General features: G+C 41.8%; 1 pseudogene; it reads left to right on the forward strand.

The window, feature by feature from the left end:
* The first annotated feature begins 1419 nt into the window (after positions 1-1419).
* Positions 1420-1902, forward strand: Gm5445 (annotated as a pseudogene).
* The last annotated feature ends 10498 nt before the right edge of the window (positions 1903-12400 follow it).

Raw genomic sequence — 12400 nt, forward strand, 5'->3', positions numbered from 1 at the left:
CTATCAGATGAGCCCAGAAACCCCTCGCCCTGCCCAGTATCTTCTTACCCCTTTTGCACAGGTTAGTTCCCCTAAGAGGCACTAATCCCAGCAACCTTTGACCACATGATATGTGTAGAATCACAGCATGCTCATTCTTCTGTCTCTGGCACCTGTTGCTCACCAGGATGCTCATGAAGGTCTTTTTATAGTGCAGAGCAAGACTTGGTTCATGGCTGAGCAGGATTCCAATGAGTGGCACTCCCAGCACATGTGTCCATCCATCTGCTGGACATCTGGCTTGGCTCTGGGTTAAGATGTTACAAACGATGCTCTTGTGGGTCTTCTTGGGCATTTCTGTTTGAACAGTGCACCTGAGAGTTTAAATAATTGTAAAATAATTTAATGGTGTATCTGTCCTAATAGAATATTGTACCAGCAGTATATTAGGTGGGTTTTTTGTTTGTTTTTGCTTTTTTGTTTTGGTTGGTTGATTTGGTTTGGTTTTTTTTTTTTTTTTCTGTTGAACAGGGCCTCACTATGTACAGTCCTGGCTGGTCTGGAACTTTATATGTAGAGCAGGTTGGCCTCAAACTCACAAAGATCTACTGCCTCTGTCTCTAGAGTGCTGAGATGAAAGATGTGAGCCACTATGCCTAGCTCCTAATCATGATTGTCTGTCTGTCTGTCTCTTCCTCTCTCCTGTCCTCTCTTTCTCTCTGCCCCTACTGGGGATGAAACTAAAGATCTCATGCATGCTAGATGAGCACTGAGGTCCACCCTCAGACCCTGACAGTCTCTCTTGTATCAGCCTTGCTGGTACTGTGTGGCGAAACCTCACAATGGCTTTGATTGATAGGCTACCCCTAATGTGGATAACATCACTGTTGTTGCTTTAATGACAGTTCAGGTTTGTGCTCATTTTTCTTCTGGTGTAGAAATGAGCGTGTTTGATTAGGTCTTGGGAAATGCATGTATGCAGAACTGAGCTCAAAATGGACTATAGAAGGATTTCTGGTGGTTTGTTAAAAGCCAACATTCCCCAGGAACTTTTTTCTAACTGACAAAAGGAATCACTTTCCTCGCCTCTGGCAGAAGAAATATATGGCTCTCCAATGACATATAACTGTGGTGCCTATCAGCACATCGAAGTCCATTCTAGCCTCCAGGCTCCTGTAGTCCCTATTCACCAGCCCCACCACTTCTTTCCTATACTCCCAGGCCTGCTCTAGCTCACAGACTTCCCTCCCCACAGCTACTCACCCACTTTGTACCTCATATCTTTCCATGCCCCACTTTCCTAGCCCTAGCCATGTCCAGTCTGGTTTTTTATTTTCTCTGCTCTGGACTCTTCCAGAAACCTCTGGATGCTGTCTCTCTCTTACTCACAATAAAACCTTCCACCCTGCCGCCGCAGCCATCTTCCAGTAACTTGCCAAAATGACGAACACAAAGAGAAAGAGGAGAGGCACCTGGTACATGTTCTCTAGGCCTTTTAGGAAACATGGCATTGTTCCTTTGGCCACATACGTGCGAATCTACAAGAAGGGTGATATTGTAGACATCAAGGGAGCGGGCACTGTTCAAAAAGGAATGCCCCATAAGTGCTACCACGGCAAAACCGGAAGAGTCTACAATGTCACCCAGCATGCCGTGGGCATCATTGTTAACAAGCAGGTTAAGGGCAAAATTCTGGCCAAGAGGATCAACGTATGGATTGAGCATATCAAGCACTCAAAGAGCAGAGACAGCTTCCTGAAGCAGGTGAAGGAGAAGGACCAGAAGAAAAAGGAAGCCAAAGAGAAGGGCACCTGGGTGCAGCTGAAGCACCAGCCTGTGCCACCCAGAGAAGCACACTTTGTGAGGACTAACGGAAAAGAGCCTGAGCTGTTGGAGCCCATTCCATACGAATTCATGGCCTAATGTACACAAAGAAATAAAATACCAGCACCAGGACAAAAAAAAAAAAAAAAAAAAAAAAAACCTTCCACCCTAATAACAGAGTAGCCATTTTGTAGTTTCTTTACTACACCCCCTTGCATATAGACACATATACATACATACATACATACATACATACACATGCATATATTGCATACACATACTGCCATGGTTTGAATATGCTTGGCCTAAGGAGTGGCACTATTTGGAGGTGTGGCCTTGTTGGAGTAGATGTGTCACTGTTGGCATGGGCTTTAAGACTTTCATCCTAGCTGCCTGGAAGTCAGTCTTCCATTAACAGCCCTCAGATGAAGATGTAGAACTCTCAGCTCTGCCTGCCTTGATGCTGACATGTTCTTGCCTTGATGATAATGGACTGAACCTCTGAACCTGTAAGCCAGCCCAATTAAATGTTGTCCTTCTAAGAGTTGCCTTGGTCATGGTGTCTGTTCTCAGCAGTAAAACTGTAACACATATAAATATATGTAGTTTTGGAACAACTTTTAAAATATTCTCATTATGAGTTATTTATCACATATATAAACTTTATATATAACAATTTTCCATATCCTCTAGCTCATCCTCATATATTTTTGTTCTGTTTGTTTTTGGTTTTTGTTAGGGTTCCGTGTATCCCAAGCTGGCCTTAAACTCACTATGTAGCTAAAGATGTTCTTGAACTTTGGATCCTCCTGTCTTTAACTCCCAAGTGTTGGATTTTAGGTGTGCATTTAACATGCCTGTTAAATGCAGGGATGGGGACTGTATTCTGAGTCTCATACATGCTAGGCAAGCACTCTACCAACTGAGCTACATACTTAGCATCCTCTCTTTATGTCTCTTTTTGGTGTTTTTGACAAGCTTATCTTCTAATTATCGTCACTCTTAGATAGTGAGTGCTTGATGTCTACTTCCTCACAGAGTTACATCATTTCCTCTGGGCCCTCTATAACCCTCTCTGATGTCCCTGTCTTCAGTACAACATATCCTCAGATGCACTGAATGCCCTTGGCATTCAAAGGACCTGTTCCTGTCCTTCCAGGCCTAGCCTTTCTCATGGGGCAGATCTGGTTTCAGGTTCTGGCACCTTGCAGTCTTCTCAGGCTTTTCTGAAGTTTCCCCTTTGTACCCAGCAGTGCTCTGAAAGTAACTTAAGGAGGTCCAATCAATTGACTTCTAAATGAACTTGTGGAATCTTTGACTGTGCATTGGATCCCCCCTGTTTTTCTAGCTCCTTCTGTCTTACTCTCCTAGCATCAAGAACTTGCTGCTTGTTGCTAAAAGGGCTGAAGCATTAATACAGAATTGTGAGTCATCTCTGTAATTTAGTGCCATCTTGTCAATCTGGGAAGAGTATCGAGGGATTGTACTATGGAAAAATAAAATGCTTTTGTCAACTTGATATGAAATCCAAAGAATAATTATTGACTACCTGATATATATCAGTACATGTTCCAGAAACTGCAGAAGTGACACAGAAAAAGGCAGACATTGATCTCTGCATGCATAGAGCTTATATTTTGTATTGAGGGACAGATGGTAAACAAGTCTGGTAGTACATTTAGTGTGCTGAGTGACATGTGCTAAAGGGGAAAAAGATGTTTTAGTTAGGGTTTTCTTTTCTGCTGTGAACAGACACCATGACCAAGGCAACTCTTATAAGGACAGTATTTAATTAGGGCTGGCTTACAGGTTCTGAGGTTCAGTCCATTATCATCAAGGCAGGAACATGTCAGCATCCAGGCAGGCATAGTGCAGGAGGAGCTGAGAGTTCTACATCTTCCTCTGAAGGCTGCTAGCAAAATACTGATTTCCAGGCAGCTAGGATGAGGGTCTTAAAGTCCACACCCACAGTAGCAAACCTACTCCAACAGGGTCACACCTTCTCATAGTACCGCTCCCTGGGCTGAGCATATACAAACCATTACAGAAGGAATGCTATGATAGTGCTGATGGCTTTTAGTTTTTTCTGAAATCTTTAGGCCAGGGTTCACTAAAAATGGCTGGTCATACAGACCTGTTTGATGTTCCATTATCTCTGACCAAGGAACTCACTTTATAGCTGAAGAAGTACAGCAGAAACCATAGAGAACTATGTTTGCTGGCTAGAGGCATACTCAGCTAACTTTCTTTTTTTGTGTGAGTTCCTGTCCTGACTTCCTTTGGTCATGAACAGCAATGTGGAAGTGTAAGCTGAATAAACCCTTTCCTACCCAACTTGCTTCTTGGTTCTGATGTTTTGTACAGGAATAGAAACCCTGACTAAGACAGTGACTAAAAGGTAAACCTACTTTTTGGTGGCAGTGGTGGTATATGCCTTTAATCCCAGAACTTGGATGGTTGAGGCAGTGGGATCATGATTTTAAGGCCAGCCTAGGATGCATAAAAAGACAGCCTTACAAAACAACAACAAGAAGTAAATTCATCATTAAGCTAAACAAAGAAGCAAAAGACAGTATGCTGGCAGCTGAAAGAAAATCACAGCCATGGGATGTGGTCACATTACTATGCTAAGAGAATGACTTACCAAGCAGGAGCTCTGAGACACGGGGTCCATAGACAAAAGAAGATTTAAGGAAAGGGGACAGAGTATGGGAAGAGTTAAATTAAAAATAAACAAATACCCAGGTCTGTACTTGTTGGAGTGCCAGTACTTGGGAGGTAGAGCAAGGAGAGTCCGGAGTTCAAAACCAGCCTCACTTAGCTGCACAGTGAGTTTGAGACCAGCCTGGGCAAATGAAGCTCTTTTATCACCCCCTCCCCCCTTGCCCACCATCAACACCCCAAGAGATAGAGATAGAGAGAGAGAGAGAGAGAGAGAGAGAATTATCCCCATCCCTTCTTTTCTGCTTACTATGGAGCAACACAAACCTAAGTATCACACTGAAGAGGTATGTTGCAAAATCCATCACTTGCCAAAGACTTGGTTATAAATGTTAGTAAGTGCTCCTAGGAAGCCATCTCTTCTGGCTAAGGTTTGGATGTGTAGGCCCATTCTAATGCTGATCAAACTTCTGATTAGCCTTAAAGGGAGAGAAAAGATTATGACATCATTATGGGAAGTCTGCCAGGAGAAGATGGTTTTGATTGATGGGCCCTGCTGGCATTGTCTCTGAGCTTTCAGTTGGATTTACAGGTCTGTTGATTCCCTCCATGAAGCCAGCCCTCTCCTATAAGTACAGGCACCAGAGAGCGACAACCTCAATAGCTCTCAGAGGGTTCTTATTTCCCAGTAGTTTTTGTTTCACATTCCCTTTTCTGGTATCTTTTTAGAGTTTTAGAAATCTTTACATAAAATCTTTAGATTTTTCTTCTAAAAAGTGATTTGTCAGCAGGGCAGTAATGGCACATGCCTCTAATCCCAGCACTTGGGAGGCAGAGGCAAAGGGATCTCTGAATGTGAGGCCAGCCTGATCTACAGAGTGAGTTCCAGGAGAACCAGGGCTAGACAGAGAAACACCATCTTGAAAATCAAAAACAAACAAACATGGCTGGAGAGATGGCTCAGTGGTTAAGAGCACTGACTGCTCTTTCTGGAGGTCCTGAGTTCAAATCCCAGCAACCACATGGTGGCTCCCAACCACCCATAATGAGATCTGATGCCCTCTTCTGATGTGTCTGAAGACAGCTACAGTGTACTTACATATGATAAATAAATAAATCTTTGGGCCAGAGTGAGTGGGGCGGGAGCAGGCAGGGCCAGAGAGTGAAGAAAAAGTGTCTGAACACAGCTACAGTGTACTTACATATAATAAAATAAATAAATCTATCTTTTAAACAAACAAAAAATAAGAAAAATTAATTTATTTATTTACTTTCTTACCTTTTAAAACAGAATCTCACTATGTAGCTTTAGCTGGCCTTGAATTCACAGAGATTTGAAGTGGAAATTTCTGGTTTCTTTGGAGACTCAGTTGTGTCATGTAATGTTTTTCTGGAAACTGTCTTATGAGAGGGTTTTTTGCTGAAGCAGACACGTGGGAGAATGTTTTACTGAGAACAGAAATGTGGTGTTTTCCTGGAAGCTGCCTGAAAAAAGGGTGTGTGCTCTTTTGCTAGGGAAGATGCTTGAGAGAACACATGATGTTTGGAAAGGGTGTAAATATAACCCAACAGACAGTGGCTGATACAGTGTGGCCTTGCCATACTTTGGTCTTCGCTGACGATGCTGTGGCATTGGTTCACCTTGCCTTCTTCAATGATCATTGTTTTGTCGTGACTGTGTAGAGAGAAACACCACCAAAGAGCTTCTGGTGGTGCTCCGGCAGCTTCTTGCCACTTTCTTGGACTCGGGGGGATTGGAAGAGCCTTTCGATTTCTTCTAGATTGAACAGCTATTGCCTGCAAGTGGATCAAGTTCACTGTGTGAACTGCTGCTATCCTGACAATGAAGACTGGAATAGCCTCAATGAACTATTTCTAAACAGGTCCACATCCTCCTCTGCCCTGTTTACCTTTCCTGTCCACTACCTCTGGTGGGTGGTGGGCTAGAAGGTAGGCTAAATCATTAAAGGGTTAAAGAACCCTTATTAAGTAGCTTTTGAAAAATAAAAGCCTACAGAGAGCTATAGAGACCTACTTGTCCCTGCTTCATCTGTGCTAGGATTAAAGCCATGCACCACCTTACCCAAATGAAGTGGCAATTTACAAAAATAAAAGTCCTTTCAGGGCTGGAGAGGTAGCTCAGAAGTTAAGAGCATGTATTGCTCTTGAAGAAGATCTGGGTTAGTTCCCAGCATCAACTGGAACAGCTTGCAGTTGCTTGCAACTCCAGCTCCCTGAGACAGGCTGGATGTGGGATCTGATGTCTCGAACCTTGGACACTAATACTCACATGCACACAGTGCACAGTCTTACCTCATGCACACACATAATTAAAAATAATATATGCTGGAGAGATGGTTCAGCAGGTAAGAACACTGATTGCTCTTCCAGAGGACCCCGGTTCAATTCCCAGCACCCACGTGGTGGCTTACTCTATAACTCCAAACCAGGGAATCTAATGACCTCCTCTGGCCTCTGAAGCCACCAGGTACCTCACATGATATGCACACAGGCTAAACACCCATGCACACAAAATAAATAACAAAACAAGCTTAACAATTTTGCCTGTACAATACTGTTTTTTTTTCTTTTTTCAGGAAGCTTCTCTGAGATACTGAATGTAAGATTTCCCAATGTTTAACATGTGCACACACATGTATGCATGCATGCATGCATGCACACAAGCACACCTAAACCCATAGCTTTGCACATGTTAGGCAAGCACTCTGTTACTGTGGTGTTTCCCATCCTGTCTTTAGCAGGATGCCATCCGCTCCCTGGCTCCTTATCCGTAGAAAACTGACCCCCAGCACTAAGAGCCTTCTTCAAAGGATGCAACTGTTCTCCTCAGAAAGACATGCCATTCACATATCGTGAGAAGAAAAATGCTCTATTGAAGTGCTGGTATGTTGTCTCTAGTAAGTTTCTTACATGTAGTTGTTTAAGGGGAAAAACTTAACAGTGCATATTAAGCTTTAAAATCTTAGAGGTTGATTTACAACAGAAAATGACACAATATACAAAAAGTTATTGATATGCTTGGATAACTTAGAAAAATACCTAAAGGCGTGGTGGCACACGCCTTTAATCCCAGCACTCCGGAGGCAGAGGCAGGCAGAATTCTGAGTTCGAGGCCAGCCTGGTCTACAAAGTGAGTTCCAGGACAGCCAGGGCTACACAGAGAAACCCTGTCTCAAAAAAAAAAAAAAAAAAGGAAGAAAAATACCTTTAATTGCTTTTGTTTAAAGTTATCAAACTACAGTTTTTGAAACACACACACACATGGTATGGTGGTACATACCATTAATCTCAGCACTTGGGGAAGCAGAGGCTGGTGGTTCTCTGTGAGTTCAAGGCCAGCCTTGCCTACATAGTGAGTTCTAGAACAGTCAGGGCTACATAGTAAAGCTTTGCCCCCATCCAAAAAAAGAAAAGAAATATGTATTTCTATTACCTATATTTATACTTAACAATATATAACTGTAGGTTTTTATTTTATGTGTATGAGCATTTTGTCTTTGTGGTGCGTGTGTGTGTGTGTGTGTGTGTGTGTGTGTGTGTGTGTGTGTACCACTTGTATGCCGGGAGCCTACAAAGGCCATAAGATCCCCTGTGTTGGATTCCCCTGGAACTAGAGTTACAGAAGGTTGTGAGCTGCTATGTGGCTTCTGGGAAACAAACCCAGATTCTGTGAAAAAGTAGCTAGTGCTCTTAACCACTGAGCCCTCTCTTCAACCCCTATAATTAAAAAAGAAAAAAAAGTCTGCCATCCCACACAATAGGATGATAATGGTCTGTTCCTGGCTCTGGAATGTCAGCTTGTTAAAGACTTCCAGAAATAGAATGAGTGCATTAACTGGAATGCACATATATCAAGTTCCAGACACATGTTTCCAAATTGTTTCCTAAAGGGTGGTAATGCCTAAAACATTATTGATATTGTCTTAAAATGTCTTTGTCAGGAACAAGGAATATTACTTTCAGTAATATTATTAAATAGTAAATAATAAATATCACTTATATACTTTATTTCTTTAACATTTTCTTTTTTCTTTTTCTGCTTTTTTGAGACAGGGTTTCTCTGTGTAGCCCTGGCTGTCTTGGAATTCACTCAGAATCCAGGTTGGCCTGGAATTCACAGAGATCTGTCCGCCTTTGCTTCCCTAGTACTGGGATTAAGGGTGTGTACCACCACTGTCAAGCTACTTAAACACTTTCTAGTTTAGTATGCACATGATATGTACAAAGATGCATATCTTTCACACCTGTTATGTGTGTTTGTGTGTATTCGAGAGTGTATGTGTGTGTGTATGAGTGTGAGTATATTGTGTGTATGTATGTGTGAGTGTATATGTGTGTGTATGTGACTGTGTATATGTGAGTTTGTATATATGTGTGTATGTGTGTGTATGAGTGTGTGTGAGTGTATGTGTGCATGTATGTGTGAGTGTATATGTGTGTATGTGTGTGTGAGTATATGTGTGTTTGTGTGAGTGTATATGTATGTGTGTATATGTGTGTATGTATTGTGTATGTGCGAGTGTATATGCATGTGTGTATTTGTGTGTTTGTGTGTGAGTGTGTATGTATGTGTGAGTGTATATGTTTGTGTGTATATGTGTGAGTGTGTGTGTGTGTGTGTAGGCCAGAGAGGAGATCCAGTGTCCTGCTATGTCATTCTGCCTTATTCCCTTGAGACAGGGTCTCTCACTGAATCTGGAGCTAGGCTGGCAGCCAGCAAGCCCCAGTGATTCTCCTGTCTACACTGACTCTGTCCTGGGTTACAGGCTTGAAAGACCATACACAGCTTTTTTTTTTTTTCCACATGGGTCCTGGGAATTTAGACTCAAGTCCTCTTATATACACAGTAAGCATTTTTTACCTACCAAACCATCTCCTCAGACCTGTACTCAACTTTTAAAGATATGCAATACAGATAAAATAAACCATTTATTATCTGTAGATTCTAGTCCTAAAATCTATGTCAGTTTTCAATATCGGAAGTGGCAAATATTCAACAAAATAAGCGTAGCATGAGGCAGAGAGAAGAGAAGAGACTTGGGCTACCCATACCGCTAATTTAATGAGTTTATAAGCAGATCACTGAATGCTTCTCAACAGCTGAGAACCACTAAACATTTTTTAAATCCTGTATCTCTCTAAATGGCATTTGAACATTGTTTTAGAAAATTTTTACAACATGTTCAGGGTTAATGAATCAGTATTTAGGCAACAGTATATACATTTCTAATTCTATGTTCCACATGGAAGACCAGGGAGAGGTACTTTAGTGTCACCTGCTGGTCTTCAGAAGTATAACAGGTGCTTCTTGTCAATTGTGTATTTCCAAATCCTTTTCTTGAAAAACAAACAACAAACTCAAAACTTAAAATATTTATTTTAAAAGTAAAATATTATGTGGGTGTGTTGAAAATGCCTTTAATCCCAGAACTCTAGAAATTGGGGCAGGAAGATCAAAAACTCAAGGCCAGCCTGGGCTACATAAGACAGGGGGGGTTGTTTTGTTAAATATTCCTAAAGTTGAGAAAGGATTTGTTTTGGCTTTTCCATTCAATTCTTTTTATTGATGTTCAGAAATTCACACAGCAACAAGCGATCAGAGCTATTAAAATGATATCCCTGGGCTTCATTGCTAAGATCTTGTTTAAACCACTGCTTCTAAGACCATGATATTTTGTTGATATATGAACCACTGTATTTTTTTTCCCCCGTTTTCAAGCACTTTTCAAAGTGCTTTCGAGTATGTGGCCAGATGTAGACGTTGCATTTTGAGTTTATTTTGCTGATGACATCCGTACCTCCTTTCCCCCGTCTGTCCTCCCCTCCCCTCCCTCATTCTTCTCTTTCCCCCCTCCCCTCCCCTCTTCCATCTCTTTTCCTTCCCTCACCCCTTCCCTTCCTTCATGTTCCCTCCTCTCCTTTCCCTTCCATTTCTCTCCCTTTCATTTCTTTTTAACAACAGTCTCGATGGGCAGTGGTGGCCTTCAATCCCAGCACTCTGGAGGGGAGGTAGAGACAGGCAGATCTCTGTGACAACCAAGGTTATATAGAGAAACCCTGTCTTGCTAATAAATCCAGTCTCGTGCACCCCAGGACGGCTTTGAACATTCTGTGTAGATGATGAAGTTCTTGAATTCCTGACCCCCTGCCTCCACCTTCAAGATGCTGGGATTACTGGCAAGTGTCACTGTGTCCAGCTAATCCCATTTCTTTTTTCAACAAAAGATAAACTTGGGTGGGTAATCAAGTGTCGGAGGCCAAGCCTGACAGCCTTCCTTCTGTGTCCTTGGCACTTGCAAACACTGTCGAGAGAGTGTTCACACATCCACACCCACACATACACCCATACAGACATACAGACATACACCCACCCACCCCCAGACACACACATATAATTTCCCCCTACAAACATATACTCACTCACACACACACACACACACACACACACACACACACACACACACACACACTCACAAACATACACACATATACATACATACATGCTGGGTGGTGGTGGCACACGCCTTTAATCCCAGCACTTGGGAGGCAGAGGCAGGTGGACTTCTGAGCTCGAGGCCAGCCTGGTATACAGAGTGAGTTCCAGGACATCCAGGAATACATAGAGAAACCCTATCTTGAAAACAAAAAACAAAACAAAACAAAGCAAAGCAAAACAAAACAAAAAAGCAATAATAAATCAAACCAAAAAAATCAACATACATACACACACATACACACAGATGAACACACATGCAGTCACACACATATACATAAATAAAAGTTTAAAAATAACTGGGTATGTGTTTCAGGGTTTTGGAAACAGCTCTTCTCCTGTGTCCTCACAATTAGAAGACAGGCTAGATGTTCCTAGGGTAGTGCTTTTCCAGTCATGGCGTCAGGCTTCAGGGAGGCCCTTAATAAGAAGCTCTTAGTGAGAAGAAAGGACTGGGGGACTAGTCACCCTTCCTTTCATAACAGATTCAGGCATAGTCAGAATTATTTAATTAAATAAATTATTAATAATTAAATATTTTTTAAATTATTAAAAAGTCCCAAACATCCAGTTTCCAATTTCCTTATGTATTTTCAGCTTATGGTTATGAATGTACTCAGACATTAGTGTAAAATTCTCAACAACAGAATATGGCAGTTAAAAAATATTTAGCCATATTAAATAATTCATATGTCTCAATATTAAATAACAAAACTAATTTATCATTGCGATATATTTCCTAAGAGAATATTTATCAAGGACTAAAACTTCATGTTTACTTAAATAATTTTATGAAAAATTTGTCACCATAATCGGTATTTGACTTCTTTTGTTGTTCTCCGCAGTGAACACCTCATGTAGACATAGGTTACTGTCTGCAGAGATACATGAAAGGTGGTTTTTATTCTGTACTGTTTGCTTTAACCAGGGTAAGCTAACGATGAGAGACTATGTTAATCCAAAGGAGAGAAATGCAGGACCTTTGCCAAGAGAGCCTTTAAAAGAGCAGCTGTGTTTCCCACATTTCCAGTCGGAGACAAGTACAGAAAGTCTGATGCTATTGCAATGGTGAGCCCCATCTCTGGAGAGAAATGGATGGCAGAGCCTCCATCCTCACCTGTGTGGTCCACAGTGTATATCATTTGCCACAGTGACATTGAAGCAGGTTTGGTGGTGGTTACCTGGTACTCCTGGGGCTAGGCCGTGTTGACGTCATCACAGTGACTGCAGAGAAATAACTTGTAGGGGTGCTAAAATTCTGTTAGGACTGGGGACATAGTCACACCTGCATGTCCATTTGCTAAGGTCACCAAATGGTTTCACTGAAATGGGTGCATGTATTGTTTCTAAATTATGCCTCAACTAGGTCCCTTTTAAAAACGTTTACTGTTTATATGTGTGTCACAGGACAACTTGTGAGAG

Source organism: Mus musculus, chromosome 13 (assembly GCF_000001635.26).
Source record: "Mus musculus strain C57BL/6J chromosome 13, GRCm38.p6 C57BL/6J".
NCBI lineage: Eukaryota > Metazoa > Chordata > Mammalia > Rodentia > Muridae > Mus > Mus musculus.